Source organism: Pan troglodytes, chromosome 3 (genome assembly GCF_028858775.2).
Source record: "Pan troglodytes isolate AG18354 chromosome 3, NHGRI_mPanTro3-v2.0_pri, whole genome shotgun sequence".
NCBI lineage: Eukaryota > Metazoa > Chordata > Mammalia > Primates > Hominidae > Pan > Pan troglodytes.
This window is the reverse complement of record NC_072401.2, coordinates 40,852,883-40,873,887: the sequence shown is the minus strand read 5'-3', so window position 1 is coordinate 40,873,887 and position 21,005 is coordinate 40,852,883. Positions and strand designations below refer to the sequence as shown.

The window sequence follows — 21,005 nt, the reverse complement described above, 5'->3', positions numbered from 1 at the left end:
TCTCAGCTCACTGCAACCTCCACCTCCCAGGTTCAAGCAATTCTTCTGCCTCAGCCTCTTGAGTAGCTGGGACTACAGGTGCCCGCCACCATGCCCTGTTAATTTTTTGTATTTTTAGTAGAGACAGGGTTTCACCATGTTAGCCAGGGTGGTCTCCATCTCCTGACCTCGTGATCCACCTGCCTCAGCCTCCCAAAGTGCTGGGATTACAGGTGTGAGCCACCGCACCTAGCCCCTAAATCCTTATCTTTAAAAAAGTCTTAGGGCCTCCATATTTTTCTTTTAAACAAGGTCTTGTATAAAGATGGATTGTTCTCTAGAAGAGAAAATGTTTCCAGTTTTTGAGTCAATGCCTGTGTCATCTTTTGTCTTCTTTTAGTGTAACTTTTGAAAATTATGCTGTGGCTATGCAGTGACTCATACCTGTAATTCCCAGCACTTTGGGAGGCCAAGGCAGGTGAATCACTTGAGGTCAAGAGTTCGAGACTAGCCTGGCCAACATAGTGAAACCCTGTCTCTACTAAAAATACAAAAGTTAGCTGGATGTGGTGGCACGCTCCTGTAATCCCAGGTACTTGGGAGGCTGAGGCAGGAGAATCACTTGAACCCGGGAGGCGGAAGCTGCAGTGAGCCGAGATCCCACCACTGCACTCCAACCTGGGCAACAGAGCGAGACTCTGTCTCAAAAAAAAAAAAAAAAAGAAAAGTACGCTATTTGATTCTCCCTCCCTCCCTCTTCCTTGTGTACTTCCTTCTTCCCTCCTTTCCTTTCTTTTTTAAAAGTGCTTGTTATTTTATTAGAGATCTGGATTCTGCTTGCCAATGTTAATAAAATGCAGGATTGTTTTTATTAGGTACTATTTGTTTACTTTGTTTTGTTGTTTTCTTTCTTTGTACAAAGATATCTTGGGAATATTGAATATATTCACAGATGGTAGAATCGGAGTTTGCAGTTCTGCTTTCTTTGCCCTGACCTTGTTTGAGACGTGCTTGCTTCTGATATGCTGATTCCACGTTGCAAAAGTGAAAGTATGTACTAAAGGGCCTTAAAATTAAGCAGCAATGTAAACAGAGATTAAATTGTCTTTTGAATTTGTCAGCCTCGAACCATATGTATTTTGTGGCCACCGTATTTTCTTCATTCTTTTATAACTGTGACCCAAGCCCATAGTGATGTGTGTATACCTCTCGTGTAGAAGCAGGTCAGAACATTCACTCTCAGTTACCTTGACAAATATTTGTGGGCAGGCTGGGCTTGCTACCTACACAGCTTCCTAACAGCCCACTTTTGTGCTCAGGAAATGTATCAGAACCACAAGAGGGCAGCTTGTTCAGTGAACCTAGGGGTAAAAAAGTGCTGTTTGTTAGTTACAGGATAATGAGAGGGGGAAGATGTCTAAATTTTTCAAAATGTTTCTTGCATAAGGAAGTTTTTTTTTTTTTTTGCATTCCTTGACAGTTTCATCTATTCAAAGAGAGAATGATTTTGGAAATTAAAAGTTTTAAGACGAGTTTCTTCATGCATATCTATTTTTTCCTTCTCTGGAATATAAATACCCATTTCCCCTTGAATCCCTTATTCCTCTATCTTCCGTCCCTTCAATCTTTATTAAGGTATAATTTACATATGATAGGGCCAGGTGCGGTGGCTCACACCTGTAATCCCAGCACTTTGGGAAGCTGAGGTGGGCGGATCACTTGAGGTCAGGAGTTTGAGACCAGCCTGGCCAACATGGTGAAACTCCATCTCTACTAAAAATACAAAAATTAGCCGGGCATGGTGCTGGGCACCTGTAGTCCCAGCTACTCTGGAGGCTGAGGCAGGAGAATCACTTGAACCCAGGAGGATGAGGTTGCAGTGAGCTGAGATCATAGCACTACATTCCAGCATGGGCGACAAGAGTGAGACTCTGTCTCAAAAAAAAATTACATATGATAAACTTCCCACATTTTCAGTAGTGACTTTTAACACATGTATCCAGCTGTGAAACCACTACACCAATCAAGATGTAGGAACTAACATCTCTGGAAAGTTTTCTCATATGCCCCTCTGCAGTCAGTCTCCCCTCGAAGGCCCCACATCCCCTTTAATCTTTAATCGTTGAGAACATTTTACCTGACGCAAAGCATTTTATAACTTTAAAGTAATGATCTTGCACAAAATTTATGGTCTTGTGTAGGAGACCATGTGAGAATTCGGGAGAGATGCAAGGAAATCAAACCCAGCTTCGTTCCAAGACAACTCTGTTGGGTTTGACCCTTTGTGGCTGTGGTGGTGGTTATCCTCTGGCTAATATTCATGGAGAGGGAGAACTGTCATTAACTGAACAATCATTAATTTCCCATTTGTTCTTTAATATTTATTTCTGCTATATTTAACATTTATTACTGGGTGCGGTGGCTCACACCTGTAATCCCAGCACTTTGGGAGGCCGAGGCGGGTGGATCACAAGATCAGGAGTTCGAGACCAACATGGTGAAACCCTGTCTCTACTAAAAATACAAAAATTAGCCAGGCGTGGTGGCACACGCCTGTAATACCAGCTGCTTGGGAGGTTGAGGCAGGAGAATTGCTTGAACCCCGGAGGTGGAAGTTGCAGTGAGCTGAGATTGCGCCACTGCACTCTAGCCTGGGCGACAGAGTGAGACTCCGTCTCAAAAAAAAATTAGCTGGGCATGGTGCCACACACCTGTAATCCCAGCTACTTGGGAGGCTGAGGCAGGAGAATTGCTTGAACCCGGGAGGCGTAGGTTGCAGTGAGCCGAGATCATGCCACTGTACTCCAGCCTGGGCCACAGAGCGAGACTTCATCTCAAAACAAACAAACAAACAAAAAAAAACATTTATTGCACCTACGTACTCGTATTATTTAACTTAACGAATCCTCCCTCTAAGGGAAGTGCTATTATTATCCTTACTTACAGACTGAGGAAAATAAGAGGGAGACTGAGGTACTGGCTGGGCGTGGTGGCTCACGCCTGTAATCCCAGCACTTTGGGAGGCAGAGGCAGGTGGATCACTTGAGGTCAGAAGTTTGAGACCAGCCTGGCTAACATGGTGAAACCCTGTCTCTACTAAAAATACAAAAATTAGCTGGGCACGGTGGTGCGTGCCTGTAGTTCCAGCTATTCGGGAGGCTGAGGCAGGAGAATCGCTTGAACCCAGGGGGCGGAGGTTGCAGATTATGCCACTGCACTCTAGTCTGTGCAACAGAGCAAGGCTCTGTCCCCCCCCCTCCAAAAAAAAAAGAAACTGAGGTACAGTCATGTGTGGCTTTTGATTGATAAAAAGAATGAGTAAGGTTAGTTTCCTGATGAGGATAAGTGAAATTAAAAGTTTCTTAAGAAACTCATTTTCTCATTGATCATAATAATATGTACCCAGGCCGGGCACAGTGGCTCATGCCTGTAATTCCAGCACTTTGGGAGGCCAAGTTGGGCGGATCACTTGAGCTCAGGAGTTTAAGACCAGTATGGCCCACATGGTGAAAGCCTGTCTCAGCTAAAAGTACAATAATTAACTGGCATGGTGGCATGTGCCTGTAATCCCAGCTACTTGGGAGGCTGAGGCAGGAGAATCCCTTGAATCCAGGAGGCAGAGGTTGCAGTGAGCCGAGATGGTGCCATTGCACTACAGCCTGGGTGACAAGAGCAAAACTCTGTCTCAAAAAAAAAAAGTAATATGTACTCAGATTTAAAAGCCAGGGCTTCTCTTTCCCTACATAATGCCCTTGGGCAGTGTCACCCGTGGCTGCAGCTGAACGCCATGATGACTGACCTTGACCGGCAAGCATCCCTATGTCTGTTTCCCTGTTTCCTGCCTTCTTTGTCTCCAGACAGGTCGCCCTGCCTTTAGCCCTCCTCTGCATTGTGGTCAGAGTGATCCTTCTAACATGCAGTTCTGGTGATGTCACCTTCCTGACTAAAATTCTCCAATGGCTCCCTCGGCAATCAAATGTGGGCTCCTGGTTCCTTGCCTTGGCAGCGGCACGTCCTGTTGCTCTCCCCTGCCCATCTTCACCCTGGCTGTGCTCAGCTCATTGTCGTTCTCCAGAGATCCTGTACGCTCTTATGTCCCTGCACCAGGAACTGACTGTTCTGTCTGGAAAATGCCCTCTTGTCTTTCAGACGTGTCTGCCGGGTAAACTGTTATTCATCCTTCAGGACTTGGCTCACATGTTCCCTGATTGACACAGACATGGGATCATCTTCTTCCCAGCTTCCAGGGCCCCTTGTGGATTAGAGCTGGTGTCACGTTGTTTTATAATGGTCTCGTCCCAACTCTGTGCTCCACTAATCTGTACCCTCCTGGAGGGCAATGACTTTGTCTTCTCAACTTGACATTTCTAGCCCAGCTCAGCACCTGGACTCACTATCCACACTGTAATACCACAAAGGCAGTGAACATATTCACCACTGCTATTGCCATTGCCTGGCATAGGGCCTGGCCTGTAGGAGGTATTCATTTCATATTTGTTGGAAGCATTAATAATGGGTGTTTTTAAATATCATACTGTAATGGTTTAGCTCAGGAATTGCAACCTGAAGGGTATCATCAAGCCATAGCCGTCTTTTGTATGGCCTCATAGTATTTTAAGTTTTTTGAATTTGATACCTTTGGATAGAGCACGTGCTCTCCTGTTTACCACTGTTTAATTGCACAGTTAATCCACTCTGATTATCATGCCCTTGACCTCCTTACTCATCTGCAACTCATCTGGTCCTGGGAGATGAGGTTGGGGGATGTGGGGAGGGGCAGTGTATTTCTTTGTTTAGGCTGCCATAACAAAATACCATGGACCAAGTGGCTTTAACAGCAGACATTTATTTTTTCATGGTTGTGGAGGCTGGAAGTCCAAGATCAAGGTGACAGCAGGGTTTGTTTACCTGGAGGCTTTTCTGCCTGGCTTGCAGATGGCTGCCCACTCACTGTGCCCTCACACAGTCATCCCTCGGTCTGTGTTGTCTGTGTCTGAATTTCCTCTTCTTATGAAGACACTGGTTATATTGCATTAGGGCCCATCCCCGTGACCTCATTTAATCTTAATTACCCATTTAGAGACCCTGTCTCCAAATATAGTCACATTGTGAGATACTAGGGGTTAGACCTTGAATTTATGAATTTGGCAGGGCAGGGAGGGGCACTGTATATCCTAGAACAGGAAGAAACATGAACTCTCTAGTACTGTGGTCTGTTCCTTGCATCTGATTCCTGTTTTATAACATGTCACTAAAAGGGAACCCAGGAGCTAGCAGAGAGAGCAGTTCGTTCACTGAGGCACAATTTGGATGGTTATAATATGCACCTGCTCAAACACCTGATCTCTACTCTGGTCACTTTGATCTTGGTACCATATTCATGTTTCTTAAGCAGCTAACATTTAGTCAGAATGCCAGGTAGAACTTAGGTGCTTTTCAGTTTGGAAATCCATACCCTTTTTCATACTATCACTCCAAAAACTGATGTGTGGGCTGCAAACTTTCTTTGCCAAGGGTTAGGTGGACAGGAGAGGTAAAAGCTGTATAATGACATGGCACCACCTCCATTTGCTGTAAGCAAACAGCCAGGTCCTTTATTACCCTTGAAACAGGCACTCGTGACACAGGTTGGACTCACAGAAGCAAGTCAAATGCCAGGTTTCTGTGGGTCAAAGTTCCTTCCAGCACTGTATGTTAATCAGAAGCTCAACCTTAGTTAATTTGGCCATTGCGTTGGGAAGAACTTTGGAACAAATGATTACTGAGCCGGACTGCAGGAGTTAGCATAGCCCAGTATTTTCTTATCCAAGAGGTACGTTGTAGTCTTTCTTGGAGGGGATCGCAGGAATGAGACATTTGTCACAGCTTTATTTATTCTTGGTGGAACAGTGGTATAATAAAATCTTCTACACTGAACCTAGCTAATCAAAAGTATTTACTTGCTGTAATCCCAGCACTTTGGGAGGCTGAGGCGGGTGGATCACATGAGGTCAGGAGTTCAAGACCAGCCTGACCAACATGGTGAAACCCCATCTCTACTACAAATACAAAATTAGCCCGGAGTGGTGGTGCATGCCTGTAATCCCAGCTACTTGGGAGGCTAAGGTGGGAGAATCACTTGAACCCAGGAGGCGGAGGTTGCAGTGAGCTGAGATCATGCCACTGCACTCCAGCCTGGGTGACAAGAGGGAAACTCCATCTGGAAAAAAAAAAAAAGTATTTACTTAAAAATATGAAACTGAATTGTTAGAGAATATTATTTGTGTATAGGCAGAAAAGCCAGCTGTAGAGGGCTTCCAAGGTGAAGGAACATTTAAAACTGACACAACTCATCGTGATTTAAATGATTTTGAATTTAATGTGCCTCTGCAGAAAGAATTTTAAATGAACATAATAATCATAGCCGCCCTTCATTGAACATTTTCTCTGTGTGCTAGGCCCCAAAGGCTTCATATCTCTTGTCACAATGTCTCCAACAAATGGGTACTATTAGGCCCATATTAGATGAGAAAAACTCAGAGGTTCAGAGAGGTTGAGTAAAATGCCCAAGATCAACCAGCTAGCAAGCAGTAGAGTGGAGTTTCGAGCACCTGGTCAAACCTGTGAGCTTCCCCTCCCTGTTAGTCCACTTTTTATACATTTCCTCTTCTCTCCCTCTCTTTCTCTTTTATTTATTTATTTATTTTTGAGAAGGAGCCTTGCTCTTGTTGCCCAGGCTGGAAAGCAATCGCGTGATCTTGGCTCACTGCAACCTCCGCCTCCCGAGTTCAAGCAATTCTCCTGTGTCAGCCTCCTGAGTAGCTGGGACTACAGGTGCCCACCACCACGCCTGGTTAATTTTTGTATTTTTAGTAGAGATGGGGTTTCACCATATTGGTCAGGCTGGTCTTGAGCTCCTGACCTCAGGTGATCCACCTGCCTCGGCCTCCCAAAGTGCTGGGATTACAGGTGTGAGCCACTGCGCCTGGACTCTCTCTCTTTTAAAGACAGGATCTCAGGCCGGGCGCCGTGGCTCACGCCTGTAATCCCAGCACTTTGGGAGGCTGAGGCGGGCAGATCATGAGGTCAGGAGTTCGAGACCAGCCTGACCAACATGGTGAAACCCCGTCTCTACTAAAAATACAAAACATTAGCTGGGCATGGTGGGGCATGCCTGTAATCCCAGCTACTTGGGAGGCTGAGGCAGGAGAATCGCTTGAACCTGTGAGACGGAGGTTGCAGTGAGCTGAGGTCTCGCCACTGCACTCCAGCCTGGGTGACAGAGCGAGACTCCGTCTCAAAAAAAAAAAAAAAAAAAAAAACGGATCTCACTCTGTTTTCCAGGCTGGAGTGCATGATCATAGCTCACTGCAGCCTCAGAACTCCTAGGCTCAAGTGATCCTCTCGCCTCAGCTCCTCCAACAAGCTGGGACCATGGGCGCCCAGCTAATTTTAAATTTTTTTGTACAGATAGGCTCTCACTATATTGCCCAGGTTGGTCTCAAACTCCTGGGCTTAAAGTGATGCTCCTGCCTCGGCCTCCCAAAGTGCTGTGATTACAGGCATGAGGCTCTCCTTTCTGTCTTTGTCATAGTAAGATTTTCTTTCCTTGAGTGTCTTTTAATTAATATGAAACGGAATAGTCTTGCAGAGCTGGCAAAATGATGTGACCAGTGGAGATTTCCTATATTGCCTGGTTATGTAGCTTCCCTTGTAGTTCCAGGCACACACAACGGCCTGTGATAATAGCAAAACACCATGTTCCCTCTTCTCACCCCCTCTCCCAGTTCCATTTAGTGATCACTAACTTTGGACTTCTCAATACCGGCCTTTGGGTCAGTAGTGTTATTTTTTTCATTTCACAGCTCAGGTAACGGAGGCCTTGGAAGGAGACTCTGCGTCAGGTCACCCAGCAGAGATCAGCAATCCTTGGCTCACTGAGGAGGTTTGGTAAGTTGGCATCATCTTCACCATGACTCAAATGCACATAAGTGGGGTGGGGGGGGGGTGTGGAGAAAAGTGGGTGAACATCACATAGCGACATCAAAATGCTAATCCTTGCCACCCCCCTTTGTTTTTCTTTTTACAAACGTATTGTTGTTGTGTTTGTTTAATTTACTAGGCCAGAGTGCCCTGTATGTTTGTAAGCACAAATGTCCTCAGAGGACTCCCACAGCCAAAAAGAATGACAGAGGTGTATTCGAATGATTTCAGTGAAACTCTTTTAATACTGATTTCATGAAAATGTCTGGTGGTGGGTTCTTCCTGTAGCATTACTGCATATCATCAACTAGAATGCATCCCCCGCCCTTCACACATACAATTTAACGTGTCTGAAATTCGGTGCACCTTATGCAAACAGGTCTGGTGAAATACAGCATTTCTCTGATAATCCCCAAATGACCAGCATTAAGTATTCCCTACCTTCTATTTTTCACACAATACAAATGTTTTTTTTTTTTTTTTCTTTTTAGAGGGTTGAATTTTTAAGGGTAAGAAATGCATAGTCTGATGAGTAGCTGATTAGTAAGAAGTCTGTGCTTACCAAAGAAAGAATTTAGGTTTCCTTTTTTGTTTTTGTTCTTGAAACGAAGTCACATTATCACCCAGGCTGGAGTGCAGTGGCACGATCTCGGCTCACTGCAACCTCTGCTCCTGGGTTTATGTGATTCTCCTGCCTCAGCCTCCCGAGTAGCTGGGACTGACTACAGGCATGCGCCACCATGCCAGCTAATTTTGTACTTTTAGTAGAGACGGGGTTTCACCATGTTGGCCAGGCTGGTCTCAAACTCCTGACCTCAAGTGATCTGCCCACCTCAGCCTCCCAAAGTGCTGGGATTATAGGTATGAGCCACCGCACCCAGCCAGAATTTAGTTTTCTAATACTGAAAGAAAAACTTTTTTTTTTGGTGACTTCATATGATAGTCTTAAGATGAGCACCCCAAGGACCTTGTAAATAGTGGGCTCTGGCACTCAGAACAGCCCATGTGAGATAATGAAGCAGCCTTCCAGACATAAGATCCCAGAATCAGACACTTATCCAAGGTTCCCCTCCTGCAATCAGCGGATAGGAGTTTGCAATGAAAACGCCCCATGCTATGTCCCAGAATGACTCGTTCATTTATCCGTGAAAGCAGAGTCCAAATCCATGTTCATGTTAAATGTGCAGAAAAATAGCATCTTGAGAGTTAATGCCACAGAATGGGCATGATTCCCTAAGCCACATTTGCCTGATTGAGACAGACTTTAACATTTGCAAAACCTCCATGTTATGAGACCCTATAGGTGATAGTACGTGATCTGTAGGGATACAAGTAAATCCATTAACAAACATTTTTTGAGCACCTGCTATGTGCCAGGCTCTGTGCTAGGCTCTGTGCTAGATGTAGCATAATTAAGAAGTAATTAGGACAGAAAGGATTGCTGTCCCCACAGGGCTACTTTAGTAGTCACAGAAGATATTAAATAATACATTAACAGAGTAATGAGTGGGCTGATGAAGAACTGTAAGGAGTTAAGAGTCTAAAACAAGAAAACCTAAGCTAGCCAGAGTGGCTCACGCCTGCAATCCCAGCACATAGGGAGGCCAGGGTGAGAGGATCACTTGAGCTCAGGAGTTCAAGACCAACCTGGGCAACATAATGAGACCTGTCTCTACAAAAATTTAAAAATTGTCATCCCATTCTCTACTGGAAAATAAAAAATTAGCTGGGTGTGCTGGCACGCACCCATGGTCCCAGCTACTTGGGAGGCTGCAGTGAGAGAATTGCTTAGGCCTGGGAGGTTGAGGCTACAGTGAGCCAAGATTGCGTCACTGCAGTCTAGCCAGGGCAACAGAGCAAGACCCTATCTCGAAAAAATAAATAAATAAAAACAAGAGGACCTAACATAATCTGGGTCAGGAGGTGACTATTGGGAAGGTTGCTTGGAGTTTGAATGGCATTCTAACTGAGACCTGGAGGATAGGCAGAGGGGGATTGGAGACAGGCGGCAGTGGCTACATTAAACAGCCTTTGCAGGGGCCCAGTATGGAGAGAGTGTTGGGGTCAAGGAATAGCATGAGCTATGGGGGGAAAGGAAAAGGGAGAGGGAGAGGCTTCAGAGAACAGGTGTCTCTTGTAAAATGAAAACTTAGTCAAATTTCTGGAGGAATCTTTAAAACCTCTTAAAGAGATTGATTTCAGACTGATGATCAGATTTTTTTGTTTTTGTGGTTCAGACAGAAATCTTACCTTGTGTATCAGCATTATTCCCTAGAGTTAGAGCCCAAGTATTGCTCCCCTGCTAATCCTTTGAATTCTCCCCAAATCTATGTTCTTAATTTACCTCACCTACCTCCCCAAGGAAGGTAATCAGCTTCTAGTAAGAGGTGGTTTTCACAGACAATGTGTCCACATTTCTTTGTCTCTGCATCCTTGATGGCATCCAGGAAAGGTGATCATCGACATAGTCAATGTATGTGTACGATTCTCCCACCAAAGGCAGGATTTAAAAAATAATGCTTTAAATAGAATGAACAGAGGCAGCTACTTGAACCAGCTACTTGACTCTACTTGTGCTTTGAACGTGTGAGATTCTCAGGTTTCAAACCTTAGTGCTCTGTGTTGACATTTTCTTTTTCTTTTTCTTTTTTTTTTGAGACAGAGTTTTGCTCTTGTTGCCCAAGTTGGAGTGCAGTGGTGCCATCTCGGCTCATTGCAACCTCCGCCTCCCAGGTTCAAACAATTCTTGTGCCTCAGCCTCCCGACTAGCTGGGATTATAGGCATGCGCCACCACACCGGCTAATTTGTTGTATTTTATTAAAGATGGGGTTTTCACCATGTTGGCCAGGCTGGTCTCGAACTCCTGACCTCAGGGAATCCACCCACCTCTGCCGCCCAAAGTGCTGGGATTACAGGCGTGAGCCACCACACCCAGCTGTGTTGACATTTTCTATCAAGAGTACTGCTGAGCTGGGGCCCTTTGGCCAGTTACTGAACTGACAGATGCAGAAATTTACACATGTTCATGTATACACAAAAGGAACCCTAATTCCATGGAACTGGCCTTCTCAAGCTTGCTGATTTCTTAGTTATGAGTAAATTTGATGCGTTTTTTTTTTTTTTTTGAGAGAATCTTGCTCTGTCACCTAGGCTGGAATGCAGTGGTGCAATCAGGGCTCACTGCAGCCTCGAACTCCTGGGCTCAAGCAATTCTCCCTCCTCAGCCTCGTGAGTAGCTGGGCCCAGCTAATTTTTAATTTTTTATAGAGATGAGGTCTCGCCATGTTTCCCAGGCTGGTCTTGAACTCCTGGGCTCAAGCGATCCGCTTGTCGTAGCCTCCCGTAGTGCTGGGATTGCAAGTGTGACCCACTGTGCCTGGCTTGATTCAAAAAAAGTCCAGGTCATTTCCTGACTTTCTTTGAGATGTTTATTTGTTTTATGACCTTATATAGAGCTTATTTCACAATACAAAGAATAGAATGAGGATATTATATATGATTTATATCAATAAGTTTGACATTTAGGTTATATGGAAAAATTCCTGGCAAAATGTAAATAATGAATCTTAAAGTTAGCTGATTAAAAAAACCAAATAAATAAATAAATAAATAAAATATATAAATTTAAAAACCCAACTGAAGGAGAAAAAAACCTATATAGTTCTATAAGGAAAAAAAATAGTAGGGTTTTTTCCCCATTATTCCCCATTTATTATTATTATTATTATTATTATTTGAGACAGAGTTTCACTCCTGTTACCTAGGCTGGAGTCAATGGCGTGATCTTGACTCACTGCAACCTCCGCCTCCTGACTTCAAGCAATTCTCCTGCCTCAGCCTCTTGAGTAGCTGGGATTACAGGCATGCGCCACCATGCCTGGCTAATTTTGTATTTTTAGTAGAGACGGGGTTTCTCCATGTTGGTCAGGCTGGTCTTGAACTCCTGACCTCAGGTGATCCTCCCACCTCGGCCTCCCAAAGTGCTGGGATTACAGGGGTGAGCCACCGTGCCCAGCCTGTTTATTTTTAACAAAGAATTTTAACATCCTTCTTATATTCTTTTGGTTAATTTCTTTTTTAAATTTTATTTTATTTCATTGACAAATAATAATTGTACATACTCATGAGGTACATAGTGATGTTTTGAGACATACCATGTAAAGTGTTTAGATTGGGGCCTTGATTTTTCTCAAGCCACAGCAAGCATATTTTCCTTGATCAACATGGCACCTGAAGTTAGATGGTGGCGATCTGTAGGAAACATTAGAGGAGGAAATACCACAGGGCTCCTGATGGGAACTTTAAGTAAAATAAAAATAGTAAAACATTTGGAGTCCTTACCCTTTCCTACTAATCATAGCCTAGATTTTCATTCCAAGTAAGTTAATAAATTAAGAGGTAGATATTATTTAACTCACAAGTTGAAAATGCAAGTTGCATTTGTAAAGGAGGAAAACGTGGCCTGGTGAAGACATTGTTTCTTTGGTAAATGGCTCTTCATATTTTGGAATTGTAGCTCATTTAGTGAAATCACAGATCTCTTAGAAATAGATTTTCCTAAAATCCCTATCCTAATAACCTAATAATTACTAGAAGATATATCTTTTTTTTTTTTTTTTTTTTTTTTTTTTGAGACAGAGTCTTGCTCTGTCGCCCAGGCTGGAGTGCAGTGGCACAATCTCGGTTGACTGCAACCTCTGCCTCTCAGGTTCAAGTGATTCTCCTGCCTCAGCCTCCCGAGTAGCTGGGATTATAGGCACCCGCCACCATGCCTGGCTAATTTTTGTATTTATAGTAGAGATGTGTTTCACCATGTTGGCCAGGCTGGTCTCGATCTCCTGACCTCAGGTGATCCACCTGCCTCGGCCTCCCAAAGTGCTGGGATTACAGGCACGAGTCACCGTGCCTGGCTTAGAAGATACACCTTTTGGAAAATGGCCTCCTCATCATGTTGTTTCAAAAAGGCAGACTCTAACCCAATTAAGACTTCAGGTAAAACTCATGTGGTCCATATGAGGGATGCTTACTAAAGAGCAAATACACCCAAAGGTCAAACAACTGAGCTAAAACACATTGACTTTTCCTTGGCCAACCACTGGTAGGGAACTGTCACAAAATGACCCCAGGCTGCTCAAGGCAATCCCAAAAGGCAGCTTCTAAAAACGAGTTTTCTGCTTCTTCACTTGAAAATGGAAGAGATTTTTTTTTCCATTACACATTACTTGGTACTGTTTATTTTGTACAATGTAGCTTTTTACTACAAAGAAGGGGAAAGTGGCCTATAATTTAATTTGATTTAAATTAAATCTACATAGGACCATCATATAAAAGATACTGGAACAAGTGTGTGAGGGATACAAAGATAAATCAGACACTATCCTGGCCCCAGCAGAGTTTAAGAATGAGCATTTAAACATTTAGTTAATAAGAAACATGGCTGGGCACAGTGGCTCACATCTGTAATCTCAGCACTTTGGGAGGCCAAGGCAGGCAGATCTTTTGAGGTCAGGAGTTCGAAACTGACTGGCCAACATGGTGAAACCCTGTCTCTATTAAAAATACAAAAAAATTAGCTGGGTGTTGTGGTGCACATCTGTAATCTCAGCTACTTGGGCTGAGGCAGGAGAATCACTTGAACCCAGGAGGCAGAGGCTGCAGTGAACCAAAATGGTGCCACTGCACTCCAGCCTGGACAACAGAGCAAGACTCCGTCTCAAAAAAACAAACAAACAAACAAACAAACAAATAAACAAAAAACAAAAAAGGCTGGGCGCCATGGCTTACACTTATAATCCCAGCACTTTGGGAGGCCAAGGCGGGCAGATCACAAGGTCAAAAGATCGAGACCATCCTGGCCAACGTAGTGAAACCCTGTTTCTACTAAAAATACAAAAATTAGCTGGCCGTTGAGACGTGCGCCTCTAGTCCCAGCTACTTGGGAGGCTGGGACAGGAGAATCGCTTGAAGCCGGGAGGCGGAGGTTGCAGTGAGCTGAGATCGTGCCACTGTACTCCAGCCTGGCGACAGAGCAAGACTCTGTCTCAAAAAAAAAAAAAAAACACAATACCAATAAAAGAGCATCCTACCTCACATATGTAATGGTATATTTGAAAATGCAGTAGAAGTTACTGGATCCCTTTTCTCATCTGTATCCAGATTTGCCAGGGAGTATATTCACTACCCTCTTGTCTGGACCTCTCCCTTTTCTTTCCTTCTGCCTGATCTCTGATCAAATTTGACGTCAGTGTTAATTTAGGTATGGAGCCTGCTGGTATTGAAAACTTACGCAAAAGTAACCCTGAAGTCCTTTGCTGTTTATAAACATAAATGTATAATTACCACTATGATGCAGACTGAAGAACTTTCCAAGACTTGATGTAGCTGGGCATGGTGGCACACGCCTGTAGTCCTAGCTACTTGGGAGGCTGAGGCATGAGGACCACTTGAGTCCAGGAGTTCAAGGCTGCAGTGAGCTGTGATTTGTGATTGTGCCACTGCACTCTAGTCTGGGCAAAACAGTGACATCGCATCTAAAAAAAAAAAAGAAGAAGGAAAAAAAAGACTTGTCAGAGTAATTGGGCCGAATTTACATTTAGCCCATTGTGAATACAGACAACCAGTGACTTCATCACAAAGCCTTCCTGTAAAAGCTAAGATGTTGCTGAGATCTGCTTTCTGGACCCAAACAGATATGTGGAAAAATGGTTTTTGGTAGAGTGTAAGAGCAGTGAGTTTAAGGCTAATTCCAAACTTAATGATTTGCCCTTTTAAAATCAGTTCGTCAGCCTGGGCAACACAGTGAGATCGTGTCTCTACAAAAAATTTAAAAATTAGGCCAGGTATGGTGGCTCACGCCTGTAATCCCAGCACTTTGGGAGGCTGAGGCAGGCAGATTGCTTGAACCCAGGGGTTCAAGACCAGCCTGGCCAATGGTGAAACCCTATCTCTACAAAAATTAGCCAGGTGTGGTGGCTTGCACCTGTAGTCCCAGCTACTCAGGAGGATCTCCTGACCCGGAGGCTCAGTCAAGGCTGCAGTGAGCTGAGATGGAGGCACCACACTCCAGTCTTGGAGACAGAGAGAGATGCTGTCTTAAGAAAAAAAAAATAGCTGGGCATGGTGGTGCATCCCTGTAGCCCCAGCTACTTGTGAGGCTGAGGTGGGACGATTGCTTGAGCCTATGAGGTCAAGGCTGCAGTGAGCCATGATTATGCCACTGCACTCCAGCCTGGGCAACAGAGTGAGACCCTGTCTCAAAAATAAATAAATAACATAAAATAAAATTAGTTCATTCATGTGGGCAAAAGTTTCATAGATCTAGTGGTTAGTTACTTTGTCTGTGTGCTCTCTGATGTCTTGCTATTTGCCAAACAAGATAACCTATTTTCAAAACTGAAAAGGCAGGCTGGGCGCAGATCATTTGAGATCAGGAGTTTGAGACCAGCCTGGCCAACATGGTGAAACCCCTCATCTCTACTAAAAATACAAAAACTTAGCCTGGCGTGATGGCAGGTGTCTGTAATCCCAGCTACTAAGGAGGCTGAGGCAGGAGAATTGCTTGAACCTGGGAGGCAGAAGTTATAGTGAGCTGAGATCGTGCCACTGCTTTCTAGCCTGGATGACAGAGCGAGACTCTGTCAACAACAACAATAAAAAAAACAAAACACACACACACACACACACACACACACACACCAAAAACTGCAAAGGCAGAGAGGTGGATATGAGCCATGACTCAACCAATAACATGGCAGGGAAGCAGACAATTGCCTACAAAAGGAGGCCTGTCTACCTAAACGGAAGAGGTCTGGACCTACCATAGAGGAAGAAAAAGAAAACTGTGGACATCAACAAAGTGTATGTGTCTTTTGGCAGAATAACAGGTCAATAATGGCTTTATGCTTTGTAGGATGGTATTTAATGCTCTAGAAAGCGAAGAGAATACTCCAAGGTTATGAAGCCGAAATTGGTAGCTAATGTCAGCGTTGAACCTTGAGGCAAATTTCATGGGTGATACTTAAATGTCAGCCCTGTAGTTTCCAAGAACAAGGTCTCCAAGCCAGTCATTAGACATGCATCAAAGTTCTGCTGAGGTGGGGCCTCATCCCGGGCTGCACTTTGGGTAAAGCAGGTTGCCCCAAGTGTGTCAGTGGTTGCTGCACCGTGGGCAGACAGAAATAGAATGTCTGACATTCACTTCAGCCATGCTCATTGGTTTCTATGCAGGTATTGCCTGCCAAGAAGTAGCAGTAGAACAGCCGCATTGCTTTCATAAAGAATGACAAAATTTCTATGTCTGCAAAATAAATGAGTTATTTGAAACTAAGAACAAGGTCAGCAAAATACAAGTGACACCTCAAGCAAAGAATGAAGTGGGCATTGAAATACGGCTGGGCGCAGTGGCTCACGCCTGTAATCCCAGCACTCTGGGAGGCCAAGGCGGGTGGATCACCTGAGGTCAGGAGTTTGAGACCAGCCTGGCCAACATGGTGAAACCCCATCTCTATGAGGGGAAAAAAAAAAAAATACGAGGCCAGGCGTGGTGGCTCATGCCTGTAATCCCAGCACTTTGAGAGGTCAAGGTGGGCAGATCATAAGGTCAGGAGTTCAAGACCAACCTGGCCAACATGGTGAAACCCAGTCTGTACTCAAAATACAAAAAGTAGCTGGGGGTGGTGGCAGGTGCCGGTAATCCCAGCTACTCGGTAGACTGAGGCAGGAGAATCGCTTGCCCCGGGAGGTGGAGGTTGCAGTGAGCCAAGATCTCGCCACTGCACTCCAGCCTGGGCGACAGGGCTAGACTCCGTCTGAAAAATACAAAAACAAAAACGAAAAAAAAAAAATACAAAAATTAGCCAGATGTGGTGGTGGGCGCCTGTAATCCCGGCTACTCAGGAGGCTGAGGCAGGAGAATCGCTTGAACCCGGGAGGTGGAGGTTGCAGTGAGCTGGTATGAACCACTGCACTCCAGCCAGGGTGACAGAGCAAGACTCCGTCTCAAAAAAAAAAAAAAAAAAAAAAAAAAAGAAATACCATACCAGGCTGGTATGAAAAGGTGCTGAACACAAACCAGGCCTTTCAATCTAGGCATGTCAGTACCCACTGATTTTTGTTCATCTATACCTGTGTAATCAGTGATTCTTGGAATCTTAAAATATTGGAGTTATAAGGAACCCTAGAGGTCTTAAGAAAATAATGATGATTTACATTTACTGAGGGTTCACTATATGCCAGGCATAAGGAAGTCTTTTACTTGTATTATCAGTTTTACTTGTATAGCCTCATTTGATCTCTTCCATAATCTCTAAAGAAGGGGCTAGGATTCCTATTTTGTCAATAAGAAAACAGACTTAAAAGACAACAGGGAACTCACACAAGGTCATACAGTTCATGCATGGCAGAGCTGGCTCACATACCTACGTCAGTCTGAGGCGAGTTTGCATTTTTTTTTTTTTTTTTCTGAGACGGAGTCTTGCTCCATCGCCCAGGCTGGAGTGCAGTGGCGCGATCTCGGCTCACTGCAAGCTCCGCCTCCCGGGTTCACGCCATTCTCCTGCCTCAGCCTCCAGAGTAGCTGAGACTACAGGCGCCCGCCACCATGCCTGGCTAATTTTTTTGTATTTTTAGTAGAGATGGGGTTTCACCGTGTTAGCCAGGATGGTCTTTATCTGCTGACCTCGTGATCCGCCTGCCTCGGCCTCCCAAAGTGCTGGGATTACAGGCGTGAGCCACCGCACCCGGCCGAGTTTCCATTTTTTAACTACCAGCTCCTTAGAGGGCCAAGGGATTCTCAGAAAAAGGTATGTCCATCGACATTCTGACCAGGTCCCCAGGAGTTCGCTAACTCACAGTTCAGTGAAAATGACCAAAGGATGTATTGAAAATCATGGAATCTACACCCTGAAATTTTAACTATACGGAGTGTAATATGCAATTATAAAATGTATTGGTGGGTTCTGTTTTGGCCTCTAGTTCCCACATCACTAAGGAACTTGCTGTAACCCTTAACCCAGGTGGCTAAGGGCACAGTGTGGATCCCAGCTGCTCTGCTGTCCCTTGAACTGTTTTTTCTCCAGGGCATCTTCTTGTGTTTCAAGTTTCAATCATGTTGTGAATTTTAAAAAATTACCAGGCTAGGCATGGTGGCTCAGACCTGTAATCCCAGCACTGTGGGTGGCTGAGGTGGAAGAATCACTTCAGCTCAAGACCAGCTTGGGCAACATAGTGAGACCCCATCTCTAAAAAAAAAATAAATTAAAAAAAATTAGCCAGGCGCCAGGCATGGTGGCTCATGCCTGTAATCCCAGCACTTTGGGGAGGCTGAGGCAGGTGGATCACCTGAGGTTGGGAGTTTGAGACCAGCCTGACCAACACGGGGAAACCGCATCTCTACTAAAAATACAGAATTAGCTGGGCGTGGTGGTGCATGCCTGTAATCCCAGCCACTCGGGAGGCTGAGGCAGGAGAATCGCTTTAACCTGGAAGGTAGAGGTTGTGGTGAGCCGAGATCACACCGTTGCACTCCAGCCTGGGCAATAATAGTAAAACTCCATCTCAAAAAAAAAAAAAGAATTAACCGGGCATGGTGGCACGCACCTGTAGTCCCAGCTACTGGGGAGAGGGAGTGGCAAGGGTCTAGGATGCAAGGATCATTTGAGCCCGGGAGGTCGAGGCTATAGTGAGCCATGTTTTTGCCACTGCACTCTAGCCTGGGTGACAGACTGAGATCCAGTCTCAAAAAATAAAACAAAATAAGACAAATCAATTCACAGGCAACACTTACTGAGACTCTGATTTAATTGGTCTGAAGGGGAGCCCAGGAATCAGTATTTTTTAAAAACGTATAGATAACCTCTGGTGTAAACTTTTGCTTATTGGCCTGGTGAATGTCTTTGTATTGCTCTTTCCTACCTGAGAGCTTTTTTTTTTCCTTCTTCTTCTTTTTTTTTTTTTTTCTTTTGAGACAGAGTCTTGCTCTGTTTCCCAGGCTGGAGTGCAGTGGTGCGGTCTCAGCTCACTGCAACTTCTGCCTCCCGAGTTCAAGCGACTCTCCTGCCTCAGCCTCCCAAGTAGCTGAGACTACAGGCATGCACCACCACACCCAGCTAATTTTTGGATTTTTAGTAGAGATGGGGTTTCACCATGTTGGCCAGGCTGGTCTTGAACTCCTGACTTCAGGTGAACCGCCCACCTTGGTCTCCCAGAGTGCTGGGATTGCAGGTGTAAGCTACTGCATCTGGCCTCAGAGAGCATAATCTGTATTCCCTAGCAGCTGTTTTTACTATTGTTTTTCTTATAGTCTTCAAAGATGTATTGGGCTTTGAAAACCTTTTGGCTCCTAGGAAGAAGCTATTACTGCTTGGTGGAGTCCTGTCTGAAAGTGAATTCTCTGTTTACACTGCCCCATTCATATCCTGTCCCGTGAACTACAGCTACAGATCCTCTTTGTAACACTGCTCAGAATAGAAAGTTTAATTACTCTACCCCTAAAATTTTGCAGATTGCAAGAGGCTATAAGCTACTGGTATAGCCTAGAGATCAAGGGATCTTGTGTGGTGTTATGATAACTACTTCTATTTATATGTGATGTTCACTTTAAATATACACAGACATATCTGTACGTTAGTTGAAGGGGGTCTCAAAAATCTCATCTGACCTTTAATTAGACTCCAATAAGAAGTGGTTAAAACATTGACGTATGGGCCAGGCGTCTCAAAAAAAAAAAAGAAAAAAAGAAAAAAAAATATTTAAAAAGAAAAAAAAAAGGAAAAAGAATAATATATTTTTTAAAAAGGCCAGGCATGGTGGCTCACGCCTGTAATCCCAGCACTTTGGGAGGCCAAGGCGGGTGGATCATGAGGTCAGGAGATCAAGACCATCCTGGCCAACATGGTGAAACCCTGTCTCTACTAAAATACAAAAAATTAGCTGGGTGTGGTGGCACATGCCTGTAGTCCCAGCTACTCAGGAGGCTGAGGCAGGGGAATCACTTGAACCCAGGAGGTGGAAGTTGTAATGAGCCGAGATCGTGCCACTGCACTCCAACCTGGTGACAGAGCAAGACTCCATCTCAAAAAAAAAAAAAAAAAAAATGCCGGGCGTGGTGACTCACGCCTGTAATCCCAGCATTTTGGGAGGCTGAGGAAGGTGGATCACGAGGTCAGGAGATCGAGACCATCCTGGCTAACACAGTGAAACCCCGTCTCTACTAAAAATACAAAAAATTAGCCAGGCATGGTGGCTCCCACTTGTAGTCCCAGCTACTTGAGAGGCTGAGGCAGGAGAATCTCTTGAACCCAGGAGGTAGAGGTTGCAGTGAACTGAGACTGCGCCACTGCACTCCAGCCTGGGTGACAGAGCAAGACTCCATCTCAAAAAAAAAAAAAAAAAAAGATGAAAAAAAAGAGAGAGATTGATGTATGGCAAAACCAAGGCTGGGAGTTCAGGCCCCACAGAATACCCAGGTCTAGAACTCCTGTCTTTGGAAGCTAATTCTCTTTTGTCCTCACCCCCCTGCCTCACTTAACGATATCTTTCACGGCCTTTCCTCTTCATTCGCACTACCATCTTCCTAGTTCAAGTCATAATGTTAATTCCTAAATTACTGCACTAGCCAGAGAAGGAGGAAAAAAACTGTAAGAAACCACATCAAAATGTCATCTGTGGTTGGTAGACATCTGATTTTAATTTTTTTATATCTGCTTTTCTGAGATTTATACATTTTACATAATAAACAAGTTTTATTTTCCTAAAGGAAAAACACACATCATTACTGGCATAGCCTTCACCCTGGTATCTGAGCGCATGTCCATTGTACAACCTATCTGTGCCTAGCTATCAGAGTTGCCTTTCTAAAATGTGTTCTCCAGGCTCCTGCTGAAACCCTCAGGGTGTCCTGGAATTTCAAAGTCATAACCCAGACCCACCCTTCCGCCTATCCCCTTATCTCCAACCACACCCAACCCAACCCTCTCTGCTTGGCAGGCCAGCATCCTCCTTGTCCTAGGACCAGGGGAGCTCCATTCAGCTCCTTCGCAGCTACTCTCCTCTATACAGAGAACCC

At 44.6% G+C, this 21,005-nt stretch overlaps 1 protein-coding gene across 14 annotated transcripts in view; it reads left to right on the top strand.

Moving 5' to 3' along the window:
- Positions 1–21,005, top strand: part of RBM47 (RNA binding motif protein 47) — a 205,461-nt gene that overhangs the window by 79,676 nt on the left and 104,780 nt on the right. For 7 of the 14 annotated variants that reach the window (XM_054683773.2, XM_063808752.1, XM_001145550.8 and 4 more), the window contains one exon: positions 7,824–7,908. The exons of 5 other annotated variants lie outside the window; for them this stretch is intronic. The gene's annotated coding sequence lies outside the window, so the exon portion shown is untranslated. Of the gene's footprint in view, positions 1–901; positions 1,030–7,823; positions 7,909–21,005 lie in introns of those variants that run through there. 2 more of the 14 variants (XM_063808748.1, XM_016951462.4) reach the window with 1 other exon arrangement.